Below are 13384 nucleotides of genomic sequence, written 5' to 3' on the forward strand. Positions count from 1 at the left end.
TAGACCAGGCTGGTCTGTAACTTTCAGAGATCTGCCTGCCTCTGCCTCTTCAGTGCTGGTATTAAAAGCGCATGCCCAAGGGGCTGGGGATTTAGCTCAGTGGTCCAGCGCTTACCTAGGAAGCGCAAGGCCCTGGGTCGAAAAAAAAAAAAGAACCAAAAAAAAAGCGCATGCCCAGCTCGCTTAACTTTTTTCTTTTTCTTTTTTTCTTTTACTTTTCTTCTCTCCCTCTCCCTCTCCCTCTCCCTCTCCCTCTCCCTCTCCCTCTCCCTCTCCCTCTCCCTCTCCCTCTCCCTCTCCCTCTCCCTCTCCGTCTCCCCCTCCCCCTCCCCCTCCCTCTCCCCCTCCCCCTCCCCCTTCCCTTCCCCCTCCCCCTCCCCCTCCCCCTTCCCTTCCCCCTCCCTCCCTCCCTCCCTGGACCCGGAGTTACAAGCAGTAGTGAGCCTGCTGAGTTCTGGGAATCAAATGTGGCTCTCCCTCTCTTCCCAGAAGAACAGCAAGCGCTCTCCACTGAGCCATCTCTCCAGTTGCCACTTAGTTTCTTTCTAAATGGCTCCACATTGCTTTCTTTGCTCTGACTGCGTTTCTGGCAGGGCCAGTAAGCACCCTAAGCGTTCATGAAAATACCCATAGAAAAGAGGCCAGCCATTTCTAGCTATTCCTAAAGCCTCCTTCAGTCCAAATGATGTGTCATTTACGTGGATAGAATTTCCATTGTAACGTAAGCAGGACATTTGCTTCCATTTACAGTATTTTATTTCGTAATGCACTTTTTGTTACCGAACTAACAAATACTTATTTTATAAGATTTCAGAAATATAGACGAGTATAAATCATCGAGTAAAACCACCAGTTATTTATGAACCTGGGACGTTAGTTAATATTTTTCCGGTAAAGCAGTGCCACACTGCAATTGGCCAGCCTCACTTCTCAGTGTGGTATGATTATTTCTTTATGTCTATTCTCTTGGGTCTTATTATTTATTGTTGATGACTAGAAAATATCTCACCCTGTCGAAGCAGCATATTTTATTTAGCTAATCCCCTAGTGTTTTTTAAATTCCATTATAAATTGACTTACAAATTAATAATTTCAAACAGCTGCTATTACCTCAATAAAATACATATTAAATAAGACACTGTACATAAAAACTGCAACTTTTAAGTTTTTGGGGGTCATAAAGGAATTTGATAAAAATCGGTCATTTTCTAGGCTGCAAAATAGATCTCAACGGGCTGAAAAAGAAAAAAAAAAAAAAAAAGCAACCACATGGTGGCTCACAACCATCTGTAATGGGATCCGATGCCCTCTGCTGGTGTGTCTGAAGACAGCTACAGTGTACTCACATATATAAAATAAATAAATAAATCTTATTAAAAATTTTTAAGTAGAAAGTCTACATGCATCTAGAACTCCTTCAGGGGGTCACAGAATTGAAACCCAGCTACACATGCCGGGCAAGCATTCTACCACAGAGCTCCCGCCTTAAGCCCAGGCCTGCAATACAAGCACTTGGGAGGTGGGGGCAAACAAGTCAGTAACTTAAAGTTATTCTCAGACACATAGCAAGTTCAAGGCCAGCCTGGGCTAAATAAGACTCTATCTCAAAATTCTAAGAAACAAACCGAAGGGAGCAGTGTGCTTATCTTATTTGAGTTTAACCCCTGAGCGCAGCCCTGGTTGTGTGAGGTTTACTGAGTGGATGTACTCAGATGCAGAAGTCGGGGAGAGGGAAGGACGGAGAGCCACTAACGGAGAAATGACAGCGATGCCTGCTGTGGCCCCTGCAGATCCCCCAAGGACTTTCAGGGTGAATCCTCTGACGGATGGTGAAGTTAGAGGCATGTCCACAGGCATAAGCCCTGAGATAGAAAGGCAGGGGCCTCGTGCCTAAGACGGTACTCTGGTGACTTGCGTGGGACTGTCTAGCATTTCGAATAACACCTATGACTCGTGCAGAAAGCGCAATACCGCTACTTGATACGGTATCTCAGCCACTGTGACCAAAGTCTCTCTGGGGCCTGAGAGGGCAGGAGTCAGAGAGACCTGACTGCAGAAGAGACTCGCCCTCCGACTGATGCTTTTGGGTTTCTCTGATCCTTCAGGCCCAGGTGTGCCTGTCTGTCGTTTTACCCGGGACTCTGTTCCTGCACTAACCTCAGGTCTCTTTTACCGCCTTCTGTGGGTCGACCCCTTTGGTGGGGGGGAGGGGGGCCTCCAATAATCCTTTCCCAGGGATCAAATATTAGATGTTTACATTACTATTCATAACAGTAGCAAACTTACAGTTACAAAGTAGCAACAAAAACAATTTTATGGTTGGGGTGGTCACCACAAAAGGAGAGACTGTATGAGAGGGTCCCAGCGTTAGGAAGGTTAAGAGCCACTGCACTGCCTCATTGTGAATGGTCTCATTTGAAAAGCACTTGTTGGGGTTGGGGATTTAGCTCAGTGGTAGAGCGCTTGCCTAGCAAACGCAAGGCCCTGGGTTCGGTCCCCAGCTCCGAAAAAAAGAAAAAGAAAAAAAAAAAAAAGAAGAAGAAAAGCGTTTGTTGTTTTGGGTTTTTGAGAGGGTGGCCAGTGAAGAGAGTTTTTGAAGCTGTTTTTTTTTTAGTTATTTACCTCACTGCTTAAAGAGCTGGCTTGCCGGGTGGAGCGTTTTAATCTCTAGGAGTCCAGGAGAGGTGGGTTACCTGGAATTGGAGCTAGAGGTGGTTGTGAGCAACCTGACGTGGGTGCTGGGAATCGAACTCTGGACCTCTGGAAGAACAGTGCATGCCTTTAACCACTAAGCCATCTCTGGCCCCTTGAAAAGCATTTGCTGTTTTTGGAGACGGGCTCCCATGAAGTCCAGGCTGGGCTTGAACTTGCTATGTAGTTTAACTACCATAAAACCTGAAAAAATCTAGGCCTCCTGCGTCTACTTTCTAGTATTAGAATTCCAGGCACTCGTCAGTCTGACTGGTTTGTGAGGTGCTAGGGATCAAACTCAGGGTTTTGTGTGTGCGAGACAAGCACTCTACCCACTGAGCTGCATCCCCGTTGTCTCTCCTGTGGTAAACTCTTAGTCACCCCATTTCTGAAGGGGTGCGGTAGCTCAGATCTGTAATCCCAGACCTTGAGAGGCAGACTCAGGAGGAAAGTTCAAGACCAGCCTAGTCTACATAGTAAGTCAGGGCTGCCCAGAGAAACCCTGTTGTAAAACAAAGCAAAAACAAACCAAAGACAAACACAAAAAGAGTCTCCATTCAGCGTGTCACCATACCCTGATTAACCTCATTCTCTGTCCCCAAGGGTTTTTTTCAACCTGGCTTCTGCATGATTTCACCAGCTCACAAGGGTCTCTTGAATTTTAAATAGTCATGGACTATTTAATCTTTGACTTTTTGGGGGTATGTGGCCCCATCCCTTCCGAGGTGTGCTTTCTTTCAGAATCAATTTTTCCACCATCTGGAAACATCTGTCACACTGGTCTCAATACCTGTCCTACCACATCATGGGCTGCACATGTCAGGGTAGCCCATCCGTTCTCTCCTAGGCAGACACACTTGTCACTTCTTTGTCCCTCTATCTTACAGCCAGATGCCTGTGCAGTCTGACTAGCCCTGAGATCTTTCTTGGGATAATACAGGAGTGAGCCCATCCCTCATCCCTGGCTGATCCCCACCCCCCTCCACTGTGTCATAAGAAACTGCGACCTAATTTAGTATGTGAGCTGCCTGAAAGTCTAATTTAGGAGTGTGCTGGTCCTCTTATCTGAGGGGACTGTGTTTCGAGACATTCCAAGGATGCCTGAGCCCACTGATTGTACTGGGTACGCTGGGTTTTCGTACACATACCTATGATAAAAATGTAATTTACATTAAGCACAGTAGGAGATCAATAATAGCCAATGATATACTTGAAAAATTATAACCACAAATAATAAAAGTATTTTAAAATGTATCATTTGGGACTGGTGAGGCGGCTCGGTGGTTAAGAACACTGGGTAACTGCTCTTCCAGAGGATCTGAGTTCAATTCCCAGCATCCCTATGGTGGCTCATGACCATCTATAAAGTGATCTGATGCCCTCTTCTGGCAGGCAAGTGTACGTACAGGCCGAGCACTCCTACATTTAAAAATGCATAAATAAATAAATTTGCTAAAAGAGTTATCGTTTAGCTGGATATGTAGCTCAGTAACAGAGTGTAGGCTCATCATGGGAGGCCTGCTTGAATTTATAGTTCCGTACTACAAAACATTAAAAATTTAAAATACATATGAAATTTCTAGTTTGGAGCATTTTTCATTTAACATATTTGGATCCCAGTTGACAGTGAACTTCAAGTAAGGCAGGACTACTGTTACTTTTGTGATAAATAGCTGACCGTCAGCCAATCACAGGACAGCCAACTGATTTGATCACGTTTGAATAAAGCATGCTCTGACTTGTGGCCCGTAAGCCTTTACTGATCCTGCTGAAGAGTCTGCCTTCTGAATCTACTCTGTTCTTGCGCAGTTGAGATCTGAGAAATTTAATCTATCTCAGGCTTTTCTTCCCGACCCAAGGCCACTCAGGCACCCTCTACTCTTATCTCACAAGCTTCATAGAGGAATCCCAGTCTCCTGGCCTAATGAGAGGTCAGATACAGATATGTCATGAGGCCTCTTCCCTTAGAGCTTGTGGTGGTGACTCAGAACAACAGATTCCCAGCCTCAGGGCAGGTATAAGAGTGGCTTACCCCACTGGGAAAGAAAGATGCATAGAGGCTGAACCTTGAGCTACAGTGAGTCCAATGGTCACTTAAAACAGTCTGACCAGGCTGTCCTGTTGAGTGTGTACATCTGATAAATGGGCTCTTAGTAGTATTCCAATCTATAAACTCATTTAGGAATTCTGACCTCAGGGACCCAGGAGTAAAGGAAAACCCATCTACAGCACGTACGTGCCTTTAAATCTTTAGGGGTAAGGAAATAACATGTTAAATAGTAGATCAGTAATCTATTTATTTAGCCACCCATCTGCATAAGTCACTCTCATCTGACTCGGGGAACACTCTACAGATGGTATCCACAGGGTCCTAATGGGATTGGCCAGTGGGAAGGACGACAAGAGGTGGAGGAAGGGGGTAAATTGACACGTGTTCATATCTCCTAAGAGGAGTCATCCAACAGCCCAAAGACCCATAGTTTTGGGTATGTCTTTAATATGCTGGTATTTCTAAGTTTCTTGGAACAAGGTCTTTCTATGTGGCACAGGGCCTCCAACCCCGGCAGTCCTGCCTTCCGATGGTAGGCATTCACCAGGACGACTGGCACGCTTCTGAAACTCTGTGAGAGAGCAACAATGATGGCAGATGCTGGTGGTGGGTGGTGTCGTCACCCTACATTTCAGAAAGTCTCCTAATGCTCCGGGGCATCTTTCCCGTCAAGTAACAAAGCGCTTTGCTCCTACTCATTCAGGCGCAGTGCCTAGGAGTACCCAGGACCAAGAAGCACAACTCAGAAAGCAGCAGAGTTCCCTGTGCGCAGGGGTAGAAGGGGGTGGGGGGGAAGGAAGATGCTGGGAGACTCGGGTGACCTCCTCTTGTGGACACCATCATGGGGTGGGGGCCGGCTCAACTTCCTTTTGACTGCAGCAGCTCTAAGCTCAGGTCTAAGTGGACCTGAGTCCACTGGGCTCAGGTCTCCCAGACTCCTATGGCCACCCGCCGAGGAAGCCCGGGGTACAGTGTTATTACCCAGTAGAAAAGAGAAGGGTTTGCGGGCATTGGTGGGGGAAGCGACTGTTTCTTTGGTGTGGCCTCTGTCAACAAGCTCCAGGGAAAGGGGGAAGAGAGATACTGAAACGGTGCTGCAAAGCGGTGGGAACCTGAACTTCCGTGTTTGCTCCTGTCTCGGTGGGAGCAGGAACCAGTTTATCTCCGTGTGTGCAGGCACTGCCGCATCGCCCAAGGACTAGAATCTTGTCCTGCGCACAGTTATATAGAAGCACGAAGTCTCCACTCCAGTCCCACAAGGACTAGTGGTTTGGTGGGGCAGCCAGCATTTTTACCTGCTGAGTCACCTCACAGGCTCTCCTTCAAGGACTTTGCTATCAGCGCTGCCTTCTACACAATGTGAAGGGTACTGAGTCTGGATGGAACTAGGTTTCACAGACTAGTCATCAACCAGGGACCAAAGCAGAGACCAACTCTTGAGAAGATGGAGGGAAGATTAGCCCAGTGCTGCTGTTCTGTGGGTGGTTAATTATACTGAGACTAACTGGGAGGTCCCTTAATTTGTGTGTGTGTGTGTGTGTGTGTGTGTGTGTGTGTGTGTGTGTGTGTGTGTTGATTGATGATTGAGGTGGGAGGAGGTCCAGCCTATTATATAAGAAAATTGAGCAAACAACAAAAAAACAAGCCAGTAAGCAGCAGATCTCTGTGACACCCTGCATTTCTCTGTGACACCTGCACTCCTCAGCTAAGTCAACACAGGAGAACAGAAACAAAGAATTCCTTAGGGTATTTGGGGCACTGGGAGTTGGCTCCATGTATCAAAGTATTTACCTGGTGTACACGAGGCTCCTTCCCCTGGCCGCACAGGTCCCAGCCTTGGGTTGCCCTTAGGAATATCACGTGCCAACTTTACAAGTCAGGGACCCATGTGCTTCAGGGCCGAGTGGTGGATCCTGGAGAGTTCCACCCACAGGAGCAGGCTACCTACAGAGGGTCTTCAGTCCACCCAGGAAGGACTACCCATGGCTCGGAAAAGAGGAGTGTGGGTAGACTACACAGAGATGGAAAAGGCACCTCTGCTTTCAGAGAGACAAAGCATCCCTCCCCACCTCCAGACCTTCTCCAGGCCACCCACATGTGACTTTGGTAACTTCTCCGGATGGGACCCACATGTTGGAGGGAACCGACTCTCCAAAGTTGAACTCTGAGCCCCATACCATGATACACGTGCAGGGTACGCGCGCGCACCCCCACCCCGCCCCCGCCACGCACGCACAATATAATACAAGCAGTAAATAAAAAGGATGAAATGTAGGTAAGAAAAGGACATAATAGCACAAAGAGAAGACGCAGTCTCTCGAAGGGACAATGTGCGAATGGCTGTGCCTACTGCCCACGAGCCCGAGCCTTCAGAAGCAAACTTGCAGATGCAGGGAGAGGGGTCTACCAGCTCCCGGTAAGAAGGCTTCAAGATGCCTGTTCACAGATATTAACTGGCTTTTCTGCCCCTCTGGCTCCTGCTGGGCCCCGTCTAGATGTTTTAAGTGTCCCCGTTGGAGGGCTGATCCAAGCTGGAGTTTGCCTTCATAGTCACAGGCATGGACCTGCCACAGGGGTGAAGACTACTGACTTCCTTCAAAACTAGACTCCATGCCTCCTATCTGAGGAGGTCTTCCCAACATCTCACATGCTCCATTCCCAAGAGCCCTCTCTTCTCTGTTGTATCTACCTCCAGAGTTACAGCCATGCACGACCACGCCCCGTTTTATGCGGTGCTGGGGGTCAACCCCAGGGTTTTAATACTAAGTAGACACTTTGAGTTACATTGAGTTACATCCCCAGTCCCAGCGACTGATTTTGTCTGACTAGAAACAGGGAAGTGGAGGCCTTGTCAACCAGGACAAGGCTAGGGAGCCTTTCAGGCCATTATACCTCCAAACTGCCAAAGACACAGAACACATCCCTCTGTCCATTGTGTTCCCGTTGGCCTTGGATGAGGAGGGGGTGTGTGAGGGCGGGTCTCCAGGTGAATCCTGCTTTTCGGAAAGGTACTGCAGAGGCAGCCTCAATACACCCAGCCTGCCACTGGGTGGCACTGCCGCATCTCAGGAAGGGGAACGCTAACAGGGTTCGTTGGGAAGAGGGCTCCACTTCTCCCTCTAGCGCTATACTGCGGCTACCAAGGTAGAGTTACAGACAGGTACAGGTTTCTGCATGTAACAGACATAATCAAAGAAAAAGAGGCTATCAGCTTGGCGAGGAGGGCAGGATTGGGGGGTTGGGGAGAGGGAGGGGGATGCGATGTAATTCTATTTCAACTAAAACATTTTAAAAATAACAAAGTTAAAAATAAAATAAATATTTTGAAGCAAAACTTTGAAAATGCATACACATAGGAAGAAATAGTTCCTGCCCTCCAGGAGCCCACAGTGGAACAAAGGCTTAGATAACAAATTACTTGCTCCAATAATAAACATAATTACTTGCTTCAGCAGAAGAAGAGCAAGGAACAACAGGCTCTAACTAAGGGCCCAGGGGAGGAAGCCAGCCTCTGACTGAGCTATAGCCCGTTCTAGGACAGGACATCTCTGGTGGGGCCTCCTGCCCGGAGCGCTTGGAACAGGTGTCTTAGGAGTAGGGGCCGGGAGTGTGTTCCAGGGAAGCTTTTCGGAGTTCCTAGGAGTGGGGACTCTGGTAGCTGAGGGCTGGTGGCCTCTGTCAGTTGGCCAGGTGTATAAGGTGGACCACTCTGTGTTGGGGCTCCATCATATTATTTTGGGGTGATGATTGTTCATTTTAGAGCTCCTGATGTTAGGACAACTAGAACATTCTGAATAACTTTGATTATGCCAATTAGGCCCTCTTACACTCCGGGGAAAGGAAGATAAGAGGACCTGTATCCCCTTGCTGTGCCTTTCAGGGGTTAAACCTCCTGTCCCGGGGCTGGGGATTTAGCTCAGTGGTAGAGCGCTTACCTAGGAAGCGCAAGGCCCTGGGTTCGGTCCCCAGCTCCGAAAAAAAGAACCAAAAAAAAAAAAAAACAAAAAAAAAAACAAAAAAAAAAAAAAAGACCTCCTGTCCCAAGTTTCCAGCTTGTACTTGACCTTGACTCAGGAGCTCTCAGGGCTCAATGACTACGTCTGTGAAAAGGTTCCTTTCTGGTGTACTGGAGGAGGTGGGGATAGTGTGGGATCAGGGGGTTCCCCTCTGCTAAGTTCAGCCAGGAAGGAATGTGCCACCACAAGCCGGCATATCTTTATTCTTGGACATCAGTCATCCTTCACAGTGTCTGTAAAATGGGAGGGCCCAGGTTTGCAGTAGAGACAGATTAATACCTAGTAGATGTATTGGGATTTTTTTGTTGTTGTTGTTTTGGTTTTTTTGTTTTTTTTTTTAAAGATTTATTTATTTTATATAAGAGTACACCATATCTGTCCTCAGACAAACACCAGAAGAGGGCATCAGATCCCATTACAGATGGTTGTGAGCCACCATGTGGTTGCTGGGAATTGAACTCAGGACCTCTGGAAGAGCAGTCAGTGCTCTTAACCACTGAGCCATCTCTCCAGCCCAGATGTATTGTTTTTAAATACTTAAAGATAGGACAAAATCTGTGTTTTCCTCTGGGTCTAGTGGCATATGCATCTCTCTACAGCTAACATCTTGGAACCAGACTTAGGAGAACTGCTGCAAGGTTGATGCCACCCTGGTCTGCACAGCAGTACTAGGCCAGGCAGTGCTATATAACAGGATTCTGTCTCTAAATAAATAAATAACTTTGTAAAGTCCATGTTTTTTACATACTCTCTTTGGAACTTACTATAATGGGGTCGAAGTCCATATTCAAATGTTTTAACTAAATTCATTTTGGAAAATCAAAACCCAAGTGGAGATGGACAGGCTAAGCTTTTGGATTTTGTTGGTTTGTTGAAGCCTGGGTCTCAGTCATCTAGACTAAACCCATAGCAACATTCCTCCAGGGGCTGAGGTTTGAGACTGGCTCCTCCAAGCTGTTCAGCATGATCGGTGAGGGCTGCTGGGAGGTGGGGTGGGGAGGGTAGAAGGGTGCATGGGTTGGGATTGGACACTACTGTTTCGAAGTTAGCTTTGCTCACCCCAGCTAGGGAGCGCAGGTCAGTCTTCATTTAGTGTATTATGTGTCCACACAGTTGCAGTGGTCCAGAGAAGCTTTTATTTCCTTGTTTCTCTGTCAAACAGAAAACACCACGACAAGGGAGGAGGGGAGGTGTTGTTTGTTTACAGGAGATAAAGCGTTTTCCTCTCTAGCCTGGCTTTTACCTCAGTTCGCTTCTAAACAATTAATTTTGAAAAAAAAATGTCTATCTAGTCAAGCCTGCGCACGCACGCGCGCGCGCGCGCGCACACACACACACACACACACACCCCATTGGCACACACAACACACACACACACACACACACACACACACACACACACACACACACACACACACACACACACACACACACACACACACACACACACACACCCCCATTGGCACATGCTTGCATTCTCCGCACCTGGGAGGCAGAGGCAGATTGGTTTGCACGTGGCCCGGTCTGCAGAGTGACTTCCGGGGCAGCCAAGGCTACTAGATAGGGAGAGCCTTGTCTTTGAAACAGTAAAGGGGAGGGATTGAAGAGGGGTGTAGCGATCAAATCGAGACACGCCCTTGACACACGCCTTTGGGTACAGCCCTGTGCAGGCAGGTTGTATATAATTAGCCTCCAAGTTAATAAGAAGCTCTCGGCTCAGGCCAGATGGTGCGCTTCAGCTGCGTGCACCAGTATCTGAATGTGGGGCGAGGAGGTGGGGGAGGGGGTGATTGCAGTCAAGCCGGAAGTTCTCCTATATATCCGTCTACAGTGGAACAGCAGCTGATCCAAGTCTCAGTTTCTGAGCTTCAGACAAGCTTAACTTTGATGCTAATAAGTCCCTTTCTTTCCCAGGGGGAACAGCGTTGCAATAGGAAATATTTTTCCTCCCCAGGAGGAAAAATAATTGATAATTTTAATGACCAAAAAAAATGATGAATTTAACTGATATTTCAAATATTTCAAATAAGATGGATACAAAACATGATTGAAATGCTGGTGGGTTGGGCTGGAGAGATGGCTCAGCGGTTAAGAGCACTGACTGCTCTTCCAGAGGTCCTGAGTTCAAATCCCAGCAACCACATGGTGGCCCTCTGTAATGAGATCTGATGAGGGCATCAGATCTGGTGTGTCTGAAAACAGCTACAGTGTACTTACATATAATAAATAAATTTTAAAAAAAATGCTGGTGGGTTAAAGCATTTGTTATTCAAACTGATGGTTTGGGTTTGATTCCTACAACTCACAATAATAATAATAATAATAATAATAACAATAACAATAATAATAATGTGGCTCCTACCTGTAACCCCAATACTTGTTCAGGCAGAAGCAAGAGAATTGACCAGCTATTTCACACAGATAGGGCAGCTATAGAAATAAGAGACACTCTGCTTCAAAAAGAGCTGATTCTCAAAAAGTTGTCTGACCTCCATACTTGTGCAGTGGCACACACACACAAACCTACACACACACACACACACACAGAGACACACAAACCTACACACACCCACACTCATACACACACACATACACACACAAACCTACACACATACACACACATACACACACAAACTTACACACACACACATATACACACAAACCTACACATACACACACATACACACAAACCTACACACACACACACACACACACACACAAACACTGGTTGCAAATAACATACTGAGTACTAGATGGTCTTTCCTTCTTGAAATTGAAGATTTGATACTGTAGAACATGGTGAGGAAAACTCAACTCATCCCTGTAACCACCCCCCCCATCCCTGTAACCACCCCCCCCCCAACTTGAGAGGCAGAGGTAAGAGGACCGTGGTGGCTATTCCTGGTTGTCAACTTGACTCTATCTGGAATGAACCTAATCCACAATTGGGGGGCTCACCTGTGATTCAGATCTTGAGGCTGGAGGACACAGGTTTCTGACCTGGAACTTGGCATGGAGATCTTGAGGCATAGTAGCCATGAAAAACTTAGGCCTAGGCAAGGTGGTATACATCTTTAATCTCAGGAGACCGAGATAAGGAGATCTCTGAGTTCAAGGTCAGCCTGGGGTTGGGGATTTAGCTCAGTGGTAGAGCGCTTGCCTAGCAAGCGGAAGGCCCTGGGTTCGGTCCCCAGCTCCGAAAAAAAGAAAAAAGAAAAAAGAAAAAAGAAAAAAAAAAAAAAAGGTCAGCCTGGGACAAAGCAAGTCCCAGATCCAGGCGTGGTGGTAACACCTTTAATCTGGGCCACACCTTCTGTTGGAGCCCTACATAAGGACTTTGGAAGAAGGAAGACTCTTTGCTTGCACCTTCTTGCCAGCACATTTGTTAAACCTCCTTCCACAGAAGATCAGCTGGAACTCCCAGCCTCGTGGGACTGAGCAACCACTATAGTCTTAAACTTCCCATTCACAGCTGCCCACTGTTGGGTTTGTCGCACTACAGACTATAAGTCATCACAATAAATTCCCTCAATATAGACAGACACTCCATAAGTTCTGTGACTCTGAGAACCCTGACTAGTACAGGGTTGTTGGCCTCTTCCTTTCTGCCCAGATAGCTTGAGTAGTTAGCCAAACAGCCAGGTAAACACCATTATACCAGCACTGGCTGCTTTGAACACTCATGAACATCTTGGGGATGCTGCCTGATAATCACAACTGATTGCTCCCACTCCCAAGAGTGCTAATGCTGGGTTTTTTCTCCCCCTGTAACTGTTTTCATAAAGGCGGGGGGGGGGGAGGGCATTCAACTGATAGTCAACTAGTGGAACCCTTTGACCAGTGCTCAAGGGATAATGCTATGATTGGTCTGAACACAACCAACCCTTCATTTGCGCAAAAGCCTCCTGTGATTGGCACAGGCACATCTCTTCTGTCTACATAACCGTGCTGCTCAGTCTGTGAGCTGGCCCAGAAACCCTCTCCTGTGCTACAGTCCCTGGTGTTGCCACATTAGGCCCAATCAGATGCTTCTCTCGATTGGTCTTTCTTGTTTGCTTTTAGTAGAGTGAGTAGAGGAAGCAGTACCAGTGGTGTGAATGGTGGAATGTCATAGGTGACGACTGCAAGGCAGCTGGCAGGCCGACCAACAGCTAGGGGATTGCCAGCAACCTTGACAGTGGCAGAAGCAGAGCCTTGAGTGTGGGGCCACTGGAGGAGCAGGGGTAACAGTGACAGAGGCCAGGAGGTCAGCAAGAATAGTAGCAGAGCAGCTGTGGCCTTAGGGCCTTAGGCACCCAGTCTCCTGAGTTCTGATACTAGTCACTGTCAAGGGCTGAAAAATACTGGTACCTGGTTCCCAAAGCAGCAACCCTTTTCCTACACCCACAACCATTTTCCTGTAGACAAGGGGGAAGCACACATCGAGGGCTGAGGAAACCCAATAGTCAAGAGCTACACCGGAGCTGTACCTTGTCAAAGTAGAGCTGAGGACTTCAAGAAACACTAGAGGGCACCACCGGCCACTGCTCCCAGCTCTCTGCTGCCTCTAAAATTTGACCAACATTGGAGAGCTTCTTGTCTTCCATTGCTTTCTTTCTCTCCCTCCCTCTTTGCTTCTCTTCTCTCC

The 13384-nt window shown here is 47.3% G+C and overlaps 1 protein-coding gene across 2 annotated transcripts in view; it reads right to left on the reverse strand.

The window, feature by feature from the left end:
* Window positions 1–13384, reverse strand: part of Opn4 (opsin 4) — an 84932-nt gene that overhangs the window by 23656 nt on the left and 47892 nt on the right. The window lies entirely within an intron of this gene.

The sequence above is a fragment of the Rattus norvegicus genome, chromosome 16 (assembly GCF_021556685.1).
Source record: "Rattus norvegicus strain SHRSP/BbbUtx chromosome 16, alternate assembly SHRSP_T2T, whole genome shotgun sequence".
NCBI lineage: Eukaryota > Metazoa > Chordata > Mammalia > Rodentia > Muridae > Rattus > Rattus norvegicus.